Raw genomic sequence first — 19,386 nt, 5'->3', positions numbered from 1 at the left:
AGACAGCATTGTTTTCAGTGACAATAGAGGGCTGAGAGAAAGGACCAGAGCCTCAGATGTTGTTGATAGAAGTCTTTCCTAAGCACGTCAATAAAGCTACGGCCATATCATTCTTGATCTAATGCCACAGATAAATAGCAACCCCTGGGCCCTGGGCTATGCTCTCTGAACAGCTCTGGGATTGTTCTGCACAATGCACGGATTATCTATGGGGTGGAGCAGCTGGAAAGAGTTAGAGTGGGAGCTGGGAATCTGCTGTCACAGCCATGCTAGGCTATGTTCCAAGCACCAGGTGTATTAGCCCTGTTGACGTGCAGAGAGGCTCTGAGATGTGTGTACAGCCACGATCACCACAAACCTCCTGTCTTACTATACTCAACAGACCTAGAAAAGGACCCTTTGTGCAGGTGGGAGGGGCAAGGCAAATATGGTCAGTTAGAAACTGATAAATAAAGCAAAAATGTTTTAAAGGAAGCCAGATATGTGACTATGCCCCTGTAGTTTGACTATCGAGCCCCTATTTAATACATCATAGAAGGGCAAGCTTGAAAATTATGTTAAGTATATACAGGCAAACAGGGGGCTAACTCAAGGAGGCATGTGGGACTTCTGTGTCTTCCATCCAGAGACTTGAGAGCCACTTCAGACGGTCATTTGATCCAACCCTCTGAACTATTCAGAGCTGAAAATTCTCCTTCTCTGTTTCTAAACTGCCTCAGAAAGACTCTATGATCTTATTTCAAAGCATATTCCAGAGATTGCTTCTAAAGGCTAATTAAGAAAAGTGACAGTTTGATGTAATCTATCCCCATGTCCCTCAACTGGGGATGGTTTTGCTCTCCAGGACACTTGTGACAATGTCTGGAGGTGCCTTTTATTGCCACAACTGGTAGGGAAGGCAGGTGCTACTGATGCCCAGTGGATAGAAGCCAAGGATGTTGCTAAACCTCCTGCAAGGCACGGGCCAGCCCCACACAACAAAGAATTCACCATGACAAAATGTCAATAGTGCCAAGGTTGAAAACTCCTTATTTAGACAAATAACAAATGTGACTAAATTAGTCCTCTCTGAAAAAATTGAGCAAGGGCAAAAAATCTATAGTTTGAATCATTGGATTAATCATTAAAGGCATCTGTGTGGACAGTGCCTTGGTCTGGAACCACTGCATTAATTTCATTGAAGAATAATATTGATAATTATTCAAATAATATTAATGGACAATTTAATTGCTTATCTTGAAGGCAGATCCTGCCTTTTCAAGAGTCACTATTTGAGAGGTGGAGGGTAAGGGATAGGGGGTGGTTAGCAGACATGTAGAACACCAGGTAGGTGTTTAGAGAAGGAAGCAATCCATTCTACTTGGGTATAGGGAAAATTTAATATGTGGAGATGAATTTAGACTCTCAAGCTAATCATGCTTTATTTTCTAATAATGCAACTTGGCTGTATCCTGGAACTCTTTATTTAAATAATGCCAAGCAGTTTTCTAAATACTTTACATTCATCATTTCATCATATATCCCAAACAATCCTATGAAGTAGGAACTATTATTCTCATCTTAGAGATGAGAGAAAATTCTAGCAGGTCCTGTCTGTCTCCAGAGTTAGTGTGGGTAACTGCTGTACCACATAGTCTCCATGGAAAAGAAAGTGATCTGGGTCTGAGGTATCACCTCCAGTCATTGACCCCCTCATCTCCCAGGAAGGAGCTAATGATCTAGAAGGTCCTTATACCGCCAGTATTCATTATTCTAACACCAACAGGAAGACAAATACTTTACAGAACAATCATCTTGGGGTAGGCTCCACACTGTGGAGGGAAACAGATTTTCAAATAATCATAAAAATGGTAACATTTAAACAGTGATCTGGGATATTAACTCTTAAACGAATTTTACTTTAGTCTATATTCTCCAAATGGAGCAAAAGTAAAGTCGCTGTCATTGCCTCCCCAAAGTCAAATCAGCTTTATCCTGTTTGTACAAATACAGTTTAAACCTCACACTCATCTCATTTATTCACTCACTCATTTGTTCATTCAATATATAAGTCCTGATTATCTCCTGTGTTCTGAGCAATGGGCTGAATACTTGGAATACAGCAGTCATCAACTAGCAAAGCCCTTAACTCATGGAACTGATCAATGAAAGTGGAGCCTTGAGATTAAAAGATTTCCAGGTAAATTGAGTAGGCGTAATGTTTCCTACCTTTGAATTATTGGAATTACTGTCATCCTTATTTATGTGAATTTCCTATTTACACTAATCTGACTATAAAATGCTCAGGTTTTTCCCCGTGTTTGTTTTTCAAATAGATGTAGTCAGAACCTCCAGCAGGCATGAATAAAAATGGAAAGAATGCCATCACCTAACTCTTTCCTAACAATTTAAAAAACAAATGAAGATGTATTAAGCTAAAAGATACTAATATAATTTTCTTATCTCAATGCCTCCTTCTTTTTTCAGATAACTTTTAGGTTCCATTTCAATGAATAGTAACTAAAATATTTTCATATATTCATTCCTGAGAAAAATATTTATCAGACTGAGAGATTTTAAAAGCAATTCCATTTTTATATCCTGCATCTTTTTCCATGTTGTATTCTAGACATTCAGTTGAGCAGCTATCTACATTACTTTAACCATAATAAGAAAGGTTTTTATCAGCTCCCTTGATAAAACCATTCACTGTACATTACTTGTTTGTGTTGCTCCCTGCATCTGGAAGCCCCTATTTTTTTCTTCACAAACCAATCTGCAACACTCCCTTTGCAACCCCATTTGAGTTATTTTATTTATGTACTAGAGACCCGATGCACGAAATTCATGCAAGGGGCGTGGCTCCCACCACCACCACGGTCACCTCTGCCTCAGCCCCTGCTGCGGCAGCTTCGTCCGGAAGGTCGTCTGGAAGGACATCTGAAAGGATGTCCAGTCTATTTAGCATATTATGCTTTTATTATTATAGACATGGGTTTATTTTCATATTTTGCTCTGTCCCTGGAAATATATAAAGCAGCCTATAACAAGACACATAGAAATGACTCAATAGCATCAGTTAAAAGTGAGGCAAGAGAAGAAGGTAAAACAAGAGTACGGAGTCAGGAATGAGTCTACAGTGCATAGCATAGCATAATAACCCACACGTGTGCAGTAGGTGAGTTGTAAACCTGGCTTGAAATTTTCTGACGGTCACCATGAAAAGGAAAACCTTAGTTACACAGTTCACGTGTCCATGAGATACTAACAACCCAAATTTCCTGGGGAAGTCTAATTGCTCTTGGTCCTCAGACCAGACAGGAAATTTCCCTGGGATCCTCATAAATGGATGATGTAATGAACCACCATCACCACTCCTTTACAATTCACCCAACAAGATTCATGAGGCTGCTTACTCAAATGACTCTTGATGTAGGCCAGCCAGAGATTTTCAACCCATCTGTCACAAGAATTTGTAAAACATGCCATACTGGACTATTTAGTCAGGGGCACTGACCCTTCCCCCCTTACATTGTCAAAGTTAAAAAATGACAACAGCTAACACAATAGCCATCCAGTGTGAATGAATCAAGATTATGCCTATGTTTTTGTCATATTGACAAAAAACACAATGTATCTTCTGGTGTGCCTCAGAATTTTAGTAATTAGTTTATGTGTGCCGTGAGGTGAAAAAGGTTGAAAATCGATGCTGTAGGCTAATGGCACATGCACAGACATAGACAGAGAAAAGAGGTTCAGAAAGAAGAAAAGAGAAGGCAGAGATGGCCAACACAGCAAAAGCAGTGTTTCTGACTCTGCTAATCAGCTTTGACACAGGAATTTAATTTAGAGTATAAGGAGGTGAATTAACTCAGCAATTCTCTCTGAATAGTGTTTCCCCTAGCTTCTGATCAATATTGTGGGTGACAGCAACTGCATTGAGAGTGACTATTCTCTGTGCCATCGAGTTCATCTTCCAGTGCCCAGAGCTAGGACTCGGGTTCATCTCCTTTTGCTGAGGACCCATCAAGGTACATATCCAGGCCACTCCTCTCCAATGTGAATGAAGGGAGCACTGGCAAGAAAGACCAGGGTTAGTCTTAGAAAATGATTGTGAACCCACTGCAGATCCCAATGAACAGGCAGTGAGGCCCCACAGTTCTACTCCATTAGGATTAGCTGAATATGTTCAAGACTAGATACCCACCTCGAACAAAATAAAACATCATCCTAACACTGAAATCATCTTTAACTTTGAGCAGAATACTTTCTACTGTGTGTTCCCAGATAAACCATTGTGAAATGCTGCCAGGAGCCGGTCCATCCTTGCTGTTTCAAAGGACCTGGCATGTATGGCATACTGTTCTTGGGATGTTTGCTCGCCTTCTTGGCACTATGTGTTTTAACCAAGGTCTCCTGAAAAAGGTTGTTTCCCCAGGTAGGGATTTTTCCCTGAAGTTAGGGAGGGAATAAAACCCCTCAACTAAGTGCCAGGCGGGTAATTAATCACTTTAACTACGAACAATCATGCTTAAGCTACATAATCTTTACTCCCTGGAATGGAGATAAGAAACACCCTAACCTTTGTAATAGAGATTGATAGGATTGGAATCAACTGGTATAAATACAGATGTAACAACACAGAACTTAGAAGACAGAACCTACACAGAACCTAGAGACAGAAGAACTTCGCTGGAGAGAACATGGCAAAAGATCCTGGACTGAACCTGACTACAGAAATTGGCAAGAGAACCTGACTAAAACCTGGTGACTGAACCTGGCTGGAAAACCTGGACAGAACCTGGCTGGAGAACCTAGCGAGGGAACATGGCTATAGAACCTGGCTGGAGAACCTGGAGAACCTAGCAAGAGAACATGGACACAGAACCTGGCTGGAGATCCTAACCAGAACTTCGCTAGAGATCCAGAGCAGAACCTCTCTGGAGATCCAGACCAGAACTTGGCTGGAGATCCTGGCTGGAGATCCTGGCTAGGCTGCTGATGAACTGAACACTGTCTCTGTGTCCTTCCTTCTTCGCCTACTCCGTCTACGCCTTTGGGAACCCCTGGACCTGCTGGGGTTGGACCCCGGCAAAATGCATATTGTGGAAATAGCAACCAGTTGTATGAGATTGTTTAAATATTTATAAACTAGCTAAAAGGTGAGAATATCTACCAAAGACAATAACTTGTTTGGAAAAAGAAAAAAAAATAAGAAAAGGCTAAAAGGGTTATCGGTGGCCTTTCTTTTTGACAATAATTGGCCAGTGGGGTCAGAGGCCTGTTCAGGCCACTCCTTGTTTGAAATAATAGAGCCATAATATGCATGTAAGAAAGAATGCTTGTGCTACATGTCTCTAGATAGCCAGGAGAGAGAGGGTTTGAAGTCAGCTCAATTAGATCATTAAGAGCCAAGTTTCAAAGAAGAGAAATCTAAATGCAATCCTTTGGAACCCCAAAGCAAGCATGTCAAACTCGCGGCCCACGGGCCGCATGCCTCGTTTATTTGGCCTGTGTTAGCCTCTGAGTTTGACATGCTTGCCCCGAAGGCTATGGTCTGCCATATCAAAAGACTGTCCTATGGGCTCTGAGCTGAGCACAGCCATAATAGGGCCAGTTTTGTGAAAGCATCTCTACCTGGGGTTCTGTCTAGATTTAGCTCCTGCTCTTCAAGCCGCCAAATGCCAAGGAATAAATGCGGCAATATTTTGATCTCTCTAATGTATTTTGTTAGGAGACAATGGAGAAAATAGCAGTGGTCTCTAAAGGGATACAGTTGCTTGATGTTTTCTGTTCCACATATAAAACATTGACCTGTGAAAATTAAACTTGTAATTTGACAATCAAATACCTAGCATATAGTTTAGGGCTAGCGTCCAATAAAAGGCGGCTATAATTTGGGATAGGGAGCATTGTTCTTTTAGGATATGGAATAAATTATACTATTCATCCTATCAAATAGGGCTGTACTTGTAGTATAAATAATGGTGGGAAGGTTGGTGAGAAGGGGTCTTTGAATTGCTTTGGAGCAGGAGGGAGGGGAGTGGAGCCCTCCTTAGAATGTAACTATACTGTCAATAAATAGCATAACCCAGCTTCTGACAAGAATTATGTTTCTGTTTTAGGTACATTTTTAGAGGTAGTGAACAATTTGAAATTTTTTTTATTTATATGAGGTTCTAGGTGATCAGATAAGATTTTTGTTTCGTGTGATACCTCTCTGTGGTGGTTATCAGTTGTTCCCCTCTCTGATATGTGGACATCAGATCCTCTTTTGAGCATTTAATAGTCCCCAGCTAACAGGAGGCCCTCTCACACACCTGAAAGCCACTTTCAACCTGCATTAGTTTCCTAAGGCTGCCATAGAAAGTAGCTTCATTACCTACTTATAAGGGAGGTCATATTCTGAAGTACTGGATTATGAGTTCAGCATATCATTTGAGGGTGACATAATTCAGTCCATAGCACAATCCTAACTGAACAGATTCTAAAGAGCTGAAGAAGAATGGCTTTTCAGAACTGGCTGCTTGCCAACTATGAGTGATCCTCAGATTGAAGAACAGTGACCCGTTTCCCCACTGTGAGAAAGGGCTGTTCCGTCACTCCTTAAAGAGTCAGGACACAGTCCATCACATATGCCCCTCTGTTTTTCTTTTCCATCTATGAGAGGCCATCTGAGGCGGTGGTTGATGGCACAGAACCTGGAGCCAGACTACCTGGCTTCCAATTCCAGCAACACCGCCTATTAGCTGTGGGAACTTGGACAAGCCTTGTACTTTCTACAATCTAAAGTTAACTAGTCTATAAAATGGAGATAACAATAGAACTTTTTCACAAGGAATGTTCTGAGATTTAAATGAGTCCATGGGTAATGCACTTAGAACAGGGCCCATCACACAGGGGCACTATGTTAATGTAGATATTTTGAACTATTTTAAAGTTAGCTACTTTAAAGAGATGTTAGCTTTAAACATGAGGAGTCCAATGATCACCATCTCAACAGGAAACTATCAAGAAAGCTAGATTTTCCACAGGAACCCCTTAATGACCCTCATTCTACATCCCCTCTACCTAGCTGTGATAGCTTTTATTTTTAATGCCCTTCCTCAATTAATAATCATAAGCAAGAAGCCTCTCAGTCTAGTTTCAGCTCACTTTGATCATCCCCTCAGGTTGCTCAATTTCACCAACATAACAACAATACAAGGGAATTGCTTCTTGGAAAAGTGTCTTCATCGCTGAACAACTTACCTCCTTCAGATCGCTCTAAGCAAGTTCCTTAAAACATGAGCCATGTTTTCCATTTCTTCTACACCCTAGATAACTTCAAACAGCATCATGCATGTAAGCAGGTGCTGGATAAATCCCAAATGGAAGGTAAACACAAAGCTAACCTGGACACTAAGAAGGACATCCTTTATTGCAGACAAGTTTGCATCCGAGGATCATTTTGTGCATTATTGTTCACAAATGTTGAGAAAACCCGAGAAAGGGCACAGAATACAAAACCTAAGCAAAGATTACGGCTGGGAAGACTTGGCTTCAGGCCTAACATTGCTTTATCATGGTTCTGGCAGGTAATCAATGGGAAACTCTGTTGCATAGACATAAATCATAATTGAGTTTTCATCAGTCCTGTGCCAAATCTGTTTCTGCATGAAACCTGGGTCCCAGTGCCAAGGTGCCTTTATCGGTCCATGTGTAAATATGCCTTTTGATGAGATCAAAGAACAGCAGAATTCAGACAAGATTGCAGCTTGGTGCTACCAGAGCCAGGTAGGCGTTTAACTCTCTGTATTAGACAATGGCTACTGAATGATTGCCAAAGGAGGTATTTCCCATGCAATGCTTCTCCTTAGATGCTTGAGGAGATTCAGAAAATGGGTAGGGGTGTGGAAGAGGAGGATCATCCCACAAAGGTCATTCACCCTAAGAGCCTGTACAAAAGAATCTTTTCCCCAAATTCCTGAAAACTTACCTGAAATGTATTGAAAGACCATTAGCTAAAACTAAATATAAGCTTTATATAACAGTGATCTCAAGGCAAAAGGGAAAACATGGTATTAAGACTATCTCCTCTGAATGTTTAAAAAGAAGACAAATTTTCCAAACTTCCTGCTTTTCTCAAAGATAACACACCTGAAACTGAAGGTGGTTTTAACTGAATAAATTTAATTCTATGCTCTCCCTTACTTTGAAGACTGATGATTAGAATAAGATGTCTGCAATCAAGAAGACGGATAATGGTGTTGACAAGGACATCAGAAACTGGAAGCCTTACACATGCCTGGTGAAATGTAAAATGCTATAGCTGCTTTGAAAAACAGGTTGGCAGTTCCTCAGAGTCAAACATGGAGTTACTATATGACTCAACCATTCTTATCCTAGATATAAACCCAAGGGAACTGAAAACACATACCCATGCAAAGCTTGTACACAAATGTTCATAACAGCACTACCATAATGCCCCCAAATAGGAAAGAACCCAAATGGCCATCAACTGATGAAAGATAAATAAAATGTGGTATATCCATACAATGGAATATTATTCATTAAAAATTAATGCTACGCCCTAACCAGTTTGGCTCAGTGAGCGTCAGCCTGCAGACTGAAGGGTCCCAGGTTTGATTCCGGTCAAGGGCATGTACCTTGGTTGGGGGCACATCCCCAGTAGAGGGTGTGCAGGAGGCAGCTGATTGATGTTTCTCTCTCATCGATGTTTCTAACTCTCTATCCCTCTCCCTTCCTCTCTGTAAAAAAATCAATAAAATATATACTTTTTAAAATTAATGAAACATGTTACAACATGGATGAACCTTGAAAACATTGTGCTAAATGAAAGAAGACAGTTAGAAAAGACCACATATTGTATGATTTCACTTATATGAAATAGGCACTCTTTATAGAGACATAGAAATAGAATAGATTAATGGGTGGGATGAGGATAGGTAGATAGATAGATATTAGATAGAAAACAGAGAAATATTCCTAACTAATAAATAGCTATTTTACCAGTCCACAATACTTACATAGTCTATGAATAAATATTGTTGTCAACACTTTAGTTATATTGTTGATGATATAATTATATCACACTATATGGTGGTTTGTGTGCATTAAAAATCTTTTACATCAAAATAACATTAATACTGAACATTTTGTGACCTTATTTTGGCTTTCCTAGAACTTTTCATCTATAGGGGTTTTATATAATAGTAAAAGTCCAATTTTTTCTCAAGCTTTGAGAAACTCTAATGAAGAAGAAAACTATGTTAAGTCAGAATACTTATCTCCCGTTAACCAACTGATCTTGGTTGAACCTTGGCTCCGCTTGTGCCCCCAAGGTTCACCAAATAGGCAGTGAGGGTGATAATTCCTACCTTTCTTTATTAACAAGGTTCCCATGAGGATCTGATGAGATAAGAGATACGAAAAATGCTTTCAAAGATAAAGCAGCATGCAGTAGTGATATAATTTTACTGTGTTTAAGTAGTTAAATGGTATTAATATTTTAACATCCACTGAAATCTCTCTAATGACAATAGATTAAAAAAACCTTAATGATCAGCTGAACTAGAAAAAAATCTATAAGTTAGAATTAAATTTGAGCATGTTAAAATTTATAATGCACAAAAAATCACTAGATCATTTTCTGCTTCATTTTTAATGTGCAGTGGAATGTGGAATAAGGAGTATGCTTGCTCTATTCAAGGAGCAGATGAGCTATTAAATTAATTTCATGTAAACAAACCAGATAAGAGGCAGCATGTTTATTGACATGGAAAGCCACTTTACTTTTACATAAATAACTACCATGCGGATGCTTATAAGTATAACGTTTTTCATGTAATACCGCCGGAGAAAGCCTGTCTCACAGAGAGGAATCATGTCGCTGAGACTGCCAAAAACTTTGAAGCCAGTGCCAGGTAGAGCATAAGTGCCCAGTTAATATTTGTAAACTGACTAGAGAAAAAAAGCATTTATGTATAAATAGCAATATTAAATATAGGAACAAGCAGATAATTCTTTCACTCAGTATTTCAATACCATACCCAGTTTGGTGCCTGCAACGTAAGTGAATGGAGAGCTTGGAATGGTTCCAGAGAAAAGCAATGAAAATGATTAAAGAGTTGGAAATGGGGTCTATAAATCATGACTACAGGAATCGGGGCTTATTTAACCTGAAAGAAAAAGCTGCATGGCTGCACCAGAGTCTCATATCTGGAACTGAGAGATGGTGAGAGTTGCCATGACCCATCCAGAGAGCTGTGTGAGCAGAAAGAAATCTAGAAGCAGCCAAGGAATTTTCAAAGAAATCTGCACGTATCTAACTCTCTCCTTTCGATTTTCAGAACAACCTACAGCAACCCAGGGACAAGCAGGGTGTGAACCAGTTCAACCCACAAACATTGGTGAGTGCCACTGAGTCAGACACCTTGCTGGGCACTGAGGAGAGAAAGGACTAGGATCCTGAACCTCCAGCAGCCTCAAGGAGACTAACGTGTGAAGACAGACGCAGGCTGTTAGGAAATATCCTCCATCAAAGAATATGCCAAGTCCCTTGGTGTCTCTAAGGGAGGACACTCAAGTTTACTTGGGAGGCTGGGGCAAAGAATGAGCTGCTTCTCCAGGGTCTCAGTGCTACAAAGGAGTTTGCCACACAGAAGGCAGGAGCACAGTAAGGCCATTCTATGTGAATGTAAGAGCAAGCAGAGACAATCCAGGCAAGACCCGTGGAGAGCCTGGAGCAGTTAGGAAGGCAGAAGCAGATCTGGGAAATGTTATCACCTCCATTCTGCAGGTGAAGAAACTGAGGCTCAATGGTCAGTGACGTGGGCAAGGTTAGCCATAGTTAACGTCAGAGCTGGGACTTGAATCCACCATTCCTGATTTCCAGTCTGTTAGTCTTTACAAATCTTCGTTACTCATGTAGCAATCCTAATGTGTTGTGGTTTGTCTGATAAATACTTCTGTCCATTAAAGCCGAAGCTGCTAGCAATAGAAAAATCCATCTTGTTGAGTAATTTGGTGGGAGGAAGAGATGATGTCATCATAGTCACAAAGCCACTGAATTCTGTAAACACAACACACACACACACACACACACACACACAGGAGTTACTTATAAATATAATTTACCCAGACACTTCATAAAAAATAAAGCATCTCATTTTTATTTGTTCTGTTTCACTCCATGTAGTAAAGACAAGAGATATAAACTTGAATTAAATCATTTTTTATTTTAAATTGGAACAAAGAGCACCATCATATCCATGCTGTTAGTAAGAGTGCTTTCCGTTATGACACCTGCTATTGCCTCACATCTTTTCCTCCCATGTTTTCAACAATAATCCTTCACATGCCTTCAATCAATCTAATAATCATCAAAAAATTATTCTGGATCAACACACACAAAATTTGGAGAGAGAAGCAGCTTATTGGATTCCAGGCAAATCACAAGATAAAACAGGAGTCAGTGTAATGGGCAGTTGGTAATTTAATTTATTTTATTGTTTTATTTGTTTTTTTCCATACTCCAAGGCTAGCAAAATTACTTGTGAGTTTCTGGATTTTTAAGAATCTAGAACTACTTAAATCTGAATGTTTCCATGTCACTAATTAACTGAAAAAAAGAAAAACATATTCCCCTCCTTTTTATTTTTGTTTTGAAGGTTCAGTGGGATAAATTTCCCAGAAAACAAATATTAGGGAACATAAAACAATTCTTCAAGGCAAGCTGGTATTTCTTAGAAGGTCCTCAGACAATCTCCCAGTTACATAAGTTACTCTAGAAAACCTCACACTAACATTTCTACCTTACTACAAATGATCTCTTCTTATCCTGCTCCACAGCTGAAAATCACCTTAAAGTTCAATGTTGGAGGATGAACTCTCCTGGTTCAATTTCCCAAGTGTCTTAGCGTCTCAAGGACCAAAGCTTCCTTTTTCATCCTGCTTGTCCTCCTTTCCTTTCAGGGAAGCTCATCCTATTAGTGAGCACTGACTGGTCTAATGCCACTGAGAAGAGTGTTTGAGTTGAGAGATGGGCCGAGGTAGGGATGGGTCTCCCCAGGATGAATGATGGAGGCAGAAGTGGGTCTCACCTAAGGCTGCAGGAGCCAGAGAATTGGTCTAAGCCCCAATACTAGAGAAAATGGCTGGTTAATGTTGGAGAGAGGAGTCCGAACAAGTCATCAAGGAAGAGAAAGTCCGCGATGGGGAACAGGACCTGGAAGTGAACAGGGAGGGAAATAGCCTCTATGAGAGCCATCAGAAAGAACACAGCTCTGCCTGCACCTTGATGTTAGTACAGTTAGTGCATTTCAGCCTTCCAAACTCCAGAATGAATGGGGAATAAAATTGTGTTGCTTTAATGCTGGGGTCCTGCCCCAGCAGGTCCAGGGGTTCCCAAAGGCGTAGACGGAGTCGGCGAAGAAGGAATGACACAGAGACAGCGTTCAGTTGATCAGCATGGTTGGGTTCTCTCTCCTGGTTCTATCTAGGATCTCCAGTCAGGTTCTGTCGTCAGGTTCCGTCGCTAGGTTCTCCAGACTGGTTCTGTCCAGGTTCTCCAGCCAGGTTCAGGTACCAGGTTCTAGTCAGGTTCTCTTACCATGTTCTATCCAGGTTCTGTAGCCAGGTTCTGTCTCTAGGTTCTTCAGCCAGGTTCTCTAGCTAGGTTCTGTCTCTAGGTTCTGTTGCCAGTTTCTGTCCAGGATCTTTTGCCATGTTCTCTCCAGCGAAGTTCTTCTGTCTCTAGATTCTGTGTAGGTTCTGTCTTCTAGGTTCTGTCTTCTAAGTTCTGTGTTGTTACATCTGTATTTATACCAGTTGATTCCAATCCTATCAATCTCTATTACAAAGGTTAGGGTGTTTCTTATCTCCATTCCAGGGAGTAAAGATTATGTAGCTTAAGCATGATTGTTCATAGTTAAAGTGATTAATTACCCGCCTGGCACTTAGTTAAGAGGTTTTATTCCCTCCCTAACTTCAGGGGAAAATCCCTACCTGGGGAAACAACCTTTCTCAGAGACCTTGGTTAAAACACATAGTGCCAAGAAGGTGAGCAAACATATTAAGAACAGTATGCCATATATGCCAGGTCCCTTGAAACAGCAAGCATGGACCGGCTCCCGGAAAATTCCCCCTTTTTTATTTTTTAAAAGCAGGCATTAAAAAGAAAAACCCCAAATGCTCTCTTGTATCCATTTTAAGAGTAGGATTGGCGCTTTCCGCTATTACCTGAGTCCTGATCTATCACCCCAGGGAGAGCTTGCCAATCCTGCACTTTCCCGGGGTGGAAAGGCTGCAGTGGGGTTAAGTATAAGGCTCCTTCTCCCATGCCTTTACATTTACCTTTCCTTCCTCAGAAAAGCATGGACATACTTCTTGTATAAAACGTTCTGTCTGACTGGGAGTAACCTTAATTCCTCTGCTAGCAAGCTTATGTGTTAAAAGATCAATACAGAGTCTTTTTTCTTTAGACTCAGTATGGCACATCTTCTTAATCTAAAGATCAATACAGAGTCTTCTTTCTTTGGACTCAGTATGGCACATCTTCTCAATCTAAGTTCTGTACTATCCACCTTCTTACCCTACTTATCCTCTATAGGGGGGGTTGCAGCACCCTAGTGGAGTCCTATCCGTCCCGAATGTGGGGGTTCTCAATGGGGGAGGGGGCTTACCTAGGGGAATCCTGTTCCAGGGGTTCCCAAAGGTGTGGATGGAGTCGGCGAAGACTATCCACCCTCTTCTTATGGTGGAGTCCGATTCGTCCCGATTGTGGGACAAAGACTATCCACCCTCTTCCTACGGTGGAGTCCTATCCATCCCGAGTTCAGGGCGCTTACCTAGGGGTCCCTGTTCGGGCGCCAGATGCCGGGGTCCAACCCCAGCAGGTCCAGGGGTCCCCAAAGGTGTGGACAGAGTCGGCGAAGAAGGAATGACACGGAGACAACGTTCAGTTGATCAGCAGCCTAGCCAGGATCTCTAGCCAGGATCTCCAGCCAAGTTCTGGTCTGGATCTCCAGCGAAGTTCTGGATAGGATCTCCAGCCAGGTTCTGTGTCCATGTTCTCTTGCTAGGTTCTCCAGGTTCTCCAGCCAGGTTCTGTAGCCATGTTCCCTCGCTAGGTTCTCCAGCCAGGTTCTGTGGTTAAAACACATAGTGCCAAGAAGGTGAGCAAACATATTAAGAACAGTATGCCATATATGCCAGGTCCCTTGAAACAGCAAGGATGGACTGGCTCCCGGCACTTTAAACCACTAAGTTTGTGGTCATTTGTTCCAGTAGCAACAGGAAACTCCTACAATGTTCCGGAATATGTCCTGGAAAATGGACATCCTCAGCTGACAGAGTTTGGAGTGGGCAGGGCTGGATGGCGGGAAGCATCATTGCAAAGCTGTGCTGGTGCAGGATCAGTGTCAGTTACACTGCCAACACTCACACCCATTGACCCAGGAGGGCAGGCAGCCCCAACTCCAAAGAACTTGGCATAGTACCTTAATTATGTTCAAAATGAGTAAAACACAACCCCACATGTGCAATAAAATATGAATTCCTTCTTGCTCCTTTCCTCCTGACTTTGCCTTCTCCATATTCCCTTCTGTCTCTCAGCCTCACCTCCAGAGCAGAAGCCAAAGCTGAGCAAGGTGTTGCCATGATTTTAAACATCTTCATCCGCCGAGCACTGCATAGTTTCAGCATAGGAAGGGATCTTAAAAAGGTAATATGGTCAATCCCATGTGTAGGGATGCCATTTACAGCTGTACAGATTGTGTACAACACAACCCTATGGGGATATCACACTCAGCAGATCCATGTCAATGATGCTTTCAAAAATTCTGCAGTCCACAACCCGCACAGCTGTACGTGGCAGTCATACACTATATAAATACTCATTCAGATATTTCAAAAGTGGGCAATATGTAGAATGATCCCACCTATTGCAATATGTCTAGAATCTCTGGCTTCCTCCCATTCTATAACAGTAGCACACACCAATCACTGTGACACACAAAACACCCCACAGATTTAGAAATTGCTCCTGTGGGAACGACCACCCACTCATACCTCATTCCTCAGATCTCATCACTCATCCTTGCTTCAATCATGTCAACCTCCTTAATATTCTTTAAACATTTCATGTTTCCTTCTTCCTCCAGAGCCTTTGCAACTTATTATTTCTCTACATGGAAGATTCTTCAGCTCAATATCTGCAAACTCTCTTTGACTCTCTTCAGACCCCTGCCCAAATGTCGCCTTATCAAAGAATCTCTCTCTGGCCACCCTATAAAAGGCAGAAACACCTCACCCACTCCCGCACATTTTGTCCCTCTTATTTTGCTTTAATTTTCTTAACATTGTGACCACTGTCTGTAGCATTATATATTTTACGAAGTTATTTATTTTCTATAGCTCTCACTAGTGCTTAAGTTCCATGAGGCCAGGAACATGACCTGTTTTGTTCACTGTTGTATTTCCAGCACCCAGAACAGTGCCTTGCTTGTACTAGCCACCCAATAATTACTTATGCCATGAATAGTACAAGGAAATAACTGTATTCATAGTAACACATGCACAGCAACACTCCTTTTCCCATTTATCCAAGTCAATGAATGCAGTCATTTCACTTGCCCTGTCCTCCTCCCTAGCCAAAACTTGAGTTGCACTGCCTAAAAGAAAAAATGATCAAGAGAGTCAGCAAGTCCTATCTTAGAATATTAGATCACATGATGTTTCTTGTAGAGGGATAAATGCAGAGCAGTTTCCAGATGAGAAGCTGTGTGTTTCACTAAGTTCAGTTAATATACATGTGCCCTCCATATAGTTTTAGAAGGCAAAGATTAGGATAGAAATCGGGTATGGCATGACATGGGCACTTGACAAGTGTTATCATATTTGATCTGTACAGCCATCCTGGGAAAAAAAAAGTTATTTCCCCTTTCCCCTTTCTCCTTTCCCCTAAGAGAAAACTAAGCTGCAGTGACAATATGTTAATATCAGAGTGAAAATCAAAACCATGTCTGACTCTAAAATCTGTGATCATTTGGCCACATCACTGGAAAGAGACAATGAAATATGTTGAACACAAGTGCAACTTTCTCAGAAATTTTAAGGATCATGGTTTCTAGAAAAATATGCTGGATTCATTTCCAAGAATATTTATTCCATGCTCGTTAATGGGCAACATTTAGAAACACTTGACAAAGTTAACTCTTATGCAAGATTTTGGCTTACCCATGGCAAACATTTGTTTAAAGTCAGTTTATTAACTAATAGTACCTACTCTGCTTAATGAATTGCTTTGTTGATATTATTGGCAGTTTCTCCTCTGCCTTGTTAATTACTATGTTCTAAAGTAATCAATCTCTTTTGTCTTACTAGTGCCAAGGCTAAGAAAAATTATGAGACAGATAGACTTACTTCTGTGCTCTTCCCACCCTTTCCTTGTTAGAATCTGGCTAGATGGGAACAGAGAAACAAAAAGATGGACTACACGGAGCATTGCTTACTCAACAGTAGGTCTGACCTCTAAAGGTCAATAACCAGAATCCAAGTAGACCAATATCCATCCCAATAGCTAGTGTTCAACTGGCTTTGGAACAGTGTTCTAACCTTAGAAGTCAAAGAGGTATTAGTCGCTTCTACGTGCATCCTATTGAATGTTTTCTGCATTATTATTTTAATACTCACAGTCTAAACATTTACTCTTAGTTGAAATTTATGAATGAGGTGAGAATCTTCACTAAGCTAGATATAAAGGAGCGTATACAACCCAAGTCCGTCTGACTCCAGGGCCTGTGCTCTTGGCCACTGAACTATGGTTCAGGACAGGAACAATCCATGTCAGAGAGGGCAGGAGCATGGCAATTCCCAGTGCCAGTCTGTGGAAGCAGGACCTTTAGCTAATGATGACATTGAAAAAGGCCAGGAGCTGTACCTCTGTCCAAGGGCAAGACACAGCCAAGGGGCCCAGGATCCAGCTAAGTGAACAAGGGCTCAGGGTAGGCTCCAGATTCCAGGCAGAAACCGGAATGCTAAAGCAAGATAATGAGACTGAGGGTAAGACGCATGAATAAATGAGCACAATGGGAGTAAAAAAAAAAAAAATGCAAGTCAGGTATATGAGTACTTAGGCACATCAATCACCTGGTAACATATATAATCTGTGATTCCACAGGTCAATGAGTCTCACGTCATGTAGGGCTTTGTGCACAGCATCTCAAAAATTTCTGGATGGAGCCATATACAAGGAAGAACTTAACTGAAGATAAAGATGGTGGAGGAAGACCTTCCAGTCCAACGAAAATTATCAAGACTCTTAAACATACACATTTTCTACTCCACTCATCTTATTTCTTAATTAATTAATTAACTAACATTTCTTGAGTATAGATTATATACCAGACACTTTCTTGAGTTTAAACTTTTAAGATCCTCTCCAAATTTGAGTAGTCTAAATATGTAGTTTTGTTCATCTCTCCAGATTTGGAAGGGAAGTGAAGGGAATTCCAGACCAGCAAATAAGTGGCATAAACAAATTAAATCTGAAAGAGCTCTCTCTGCTTGGGAAAGGGTAAGGAGTATAAGGCAGGTAGAACATAAAGTGGGAGAGGTAGTAAATGCGATTGACAAAGTCACCACCTTTATTTTACTCTGTGGAGTCAATTTTAGGTCAGGGAGGGAAATGATGAAATAATTAGAGGCAGTTAAGACTTCTCTTTTATAGCTCATAGAACGCTTTTGTCTCAGTGGCTTTAGCTTTCTAGTCCATCACATTCTCCAGGAAAATGTGCTTTGAAATCCAATCATTTCCATTTAGAATCTGTTCCAAAGATTTGATTTCTGGGAGAACCACCTGGATGGGTTCCTAGCTTCTCCTCAGTCTGGCCTTCATTCAGTGTGGTTTCCTCATTCTCTTTGATGTGAATTTTCAGAACATCATTGGGCGTGACCTATATTCAAATACAAATTCAATAATACCATCCAAAACAAAATTCAAATGTTTTAACAACATTCCTCGTTTTAGATTGACCCTGTCTTGATCCAATACCCTCACCAGACATGAGTGTCTTCTCTTTCTGGCCATCAGAGCTGCCACAGTAAAGTTCATGGTTTGGCCCTAAATAAGAGTGCCTGACTAAAGGGACAAGTAGGGGCTGAAATCCAGCATCAGCTCTGCTCTTGAAGTTGGGGAACCTGACAGGAGGTGGCATCTACCTCAAAAGTAAAGCATCTGTGTTGTTTTTTTTCATACAAAGGAACTTATTTAGGCCTTTTGGGCATAGAATAATGACAAAAAGAGAATATTTTGTCTAGAAGAGAATGAGTTGAACTTTAGGACAATAACAAAACACAATTATATATAAAATAATATAAAACATGCCAATAAGTGCCTGTCCTATAGTAAGCAGAACTATGATGGCTACTAGTTATTACTATTGGTAATAATATTTTTACTATTAACAATATTTTCAGGGTATTGAGAATATTTATATAATTGACTTCAACAGAGTTATAAATGAATTCATGGCTATTGTGCTATTATTTCAGTGTAAATTGAATGTAATTATTCTGAACTATAAAATAAGATAAGCTATATCATGATATATCTTCTTTCAGTCTGATGCAAATATGGCAATGTTTTAAGGTTTGACAGAACTGGATGGGAAAGTGCTCCAGAGTTATATTACTCTTGTTCATTTTCAGGATGCTTAAAATATTTCATAATTTATGTAATACTAGAGGCCCAGTGTACAGATTCATGCACATTGAAAGGAAATTAATTAGAAGGTGGCCGGCGGGGTGGGACTGGGTGAGGCAGGCCAGACACGCCCTGGAGCCAACCTCCCTCGGTCCCTCCCCAGCCAGCCACACCTGGAGCAGTGCTTGGGCTCAAAGGGCATCTGTAGAGTGAGTGGGTTCCCTCTGGCAGGTGGGGTCCCTTGGCCTGGCCTGCGGAGATCGGGCCGAAACCGGCAGATATCCCCCAAGGGGTCCCAGAGTGTGCAAGAACACTCCACAAATTTGCTGTCGCTCTGCCCGCTGGTGATCATTGCACACCATAGCTACTGGCCAGCCAGCCAGTTGGCCAGTTGCTTAGGCTTTTATATATATAGATAAAGAATGTCCCAAAATTCACGCAAGAAGTAATTTTGATAGAAAACACAGGTTTATAATTAAAAATTATAAATTTTTTATTGATTCATAAGTATACAGTATAGGGTTATTTATGGAATAGCATATTGGGTAAATGGCCTCCACAGCTTTGCTGGCACATACGCACTCTTTTGTTTTGCCTGAGCAGCCGCATTTTCAAAGAAGAATGGTCCGATGATGCCTCCAGCCCAAAATCCGCACCAAACAGTGACACGTTGTGGATGCATTTGTTTCTCAACAATCACT

Source organism: Myotis nattereri, assembly GCF_964212035.1.
Source record: "Myotis nattereri genome assembly, chromosome: 10".
Classification (NCBI taxonomy): Eukaryota; Metazoa; Chordata; class Mammalia; order Chiroptera; family Vespertilionidae; genus Myotis; species Myotis nattereri.
Note: the sequence above shows the minus strand (reverse complement) of the source record.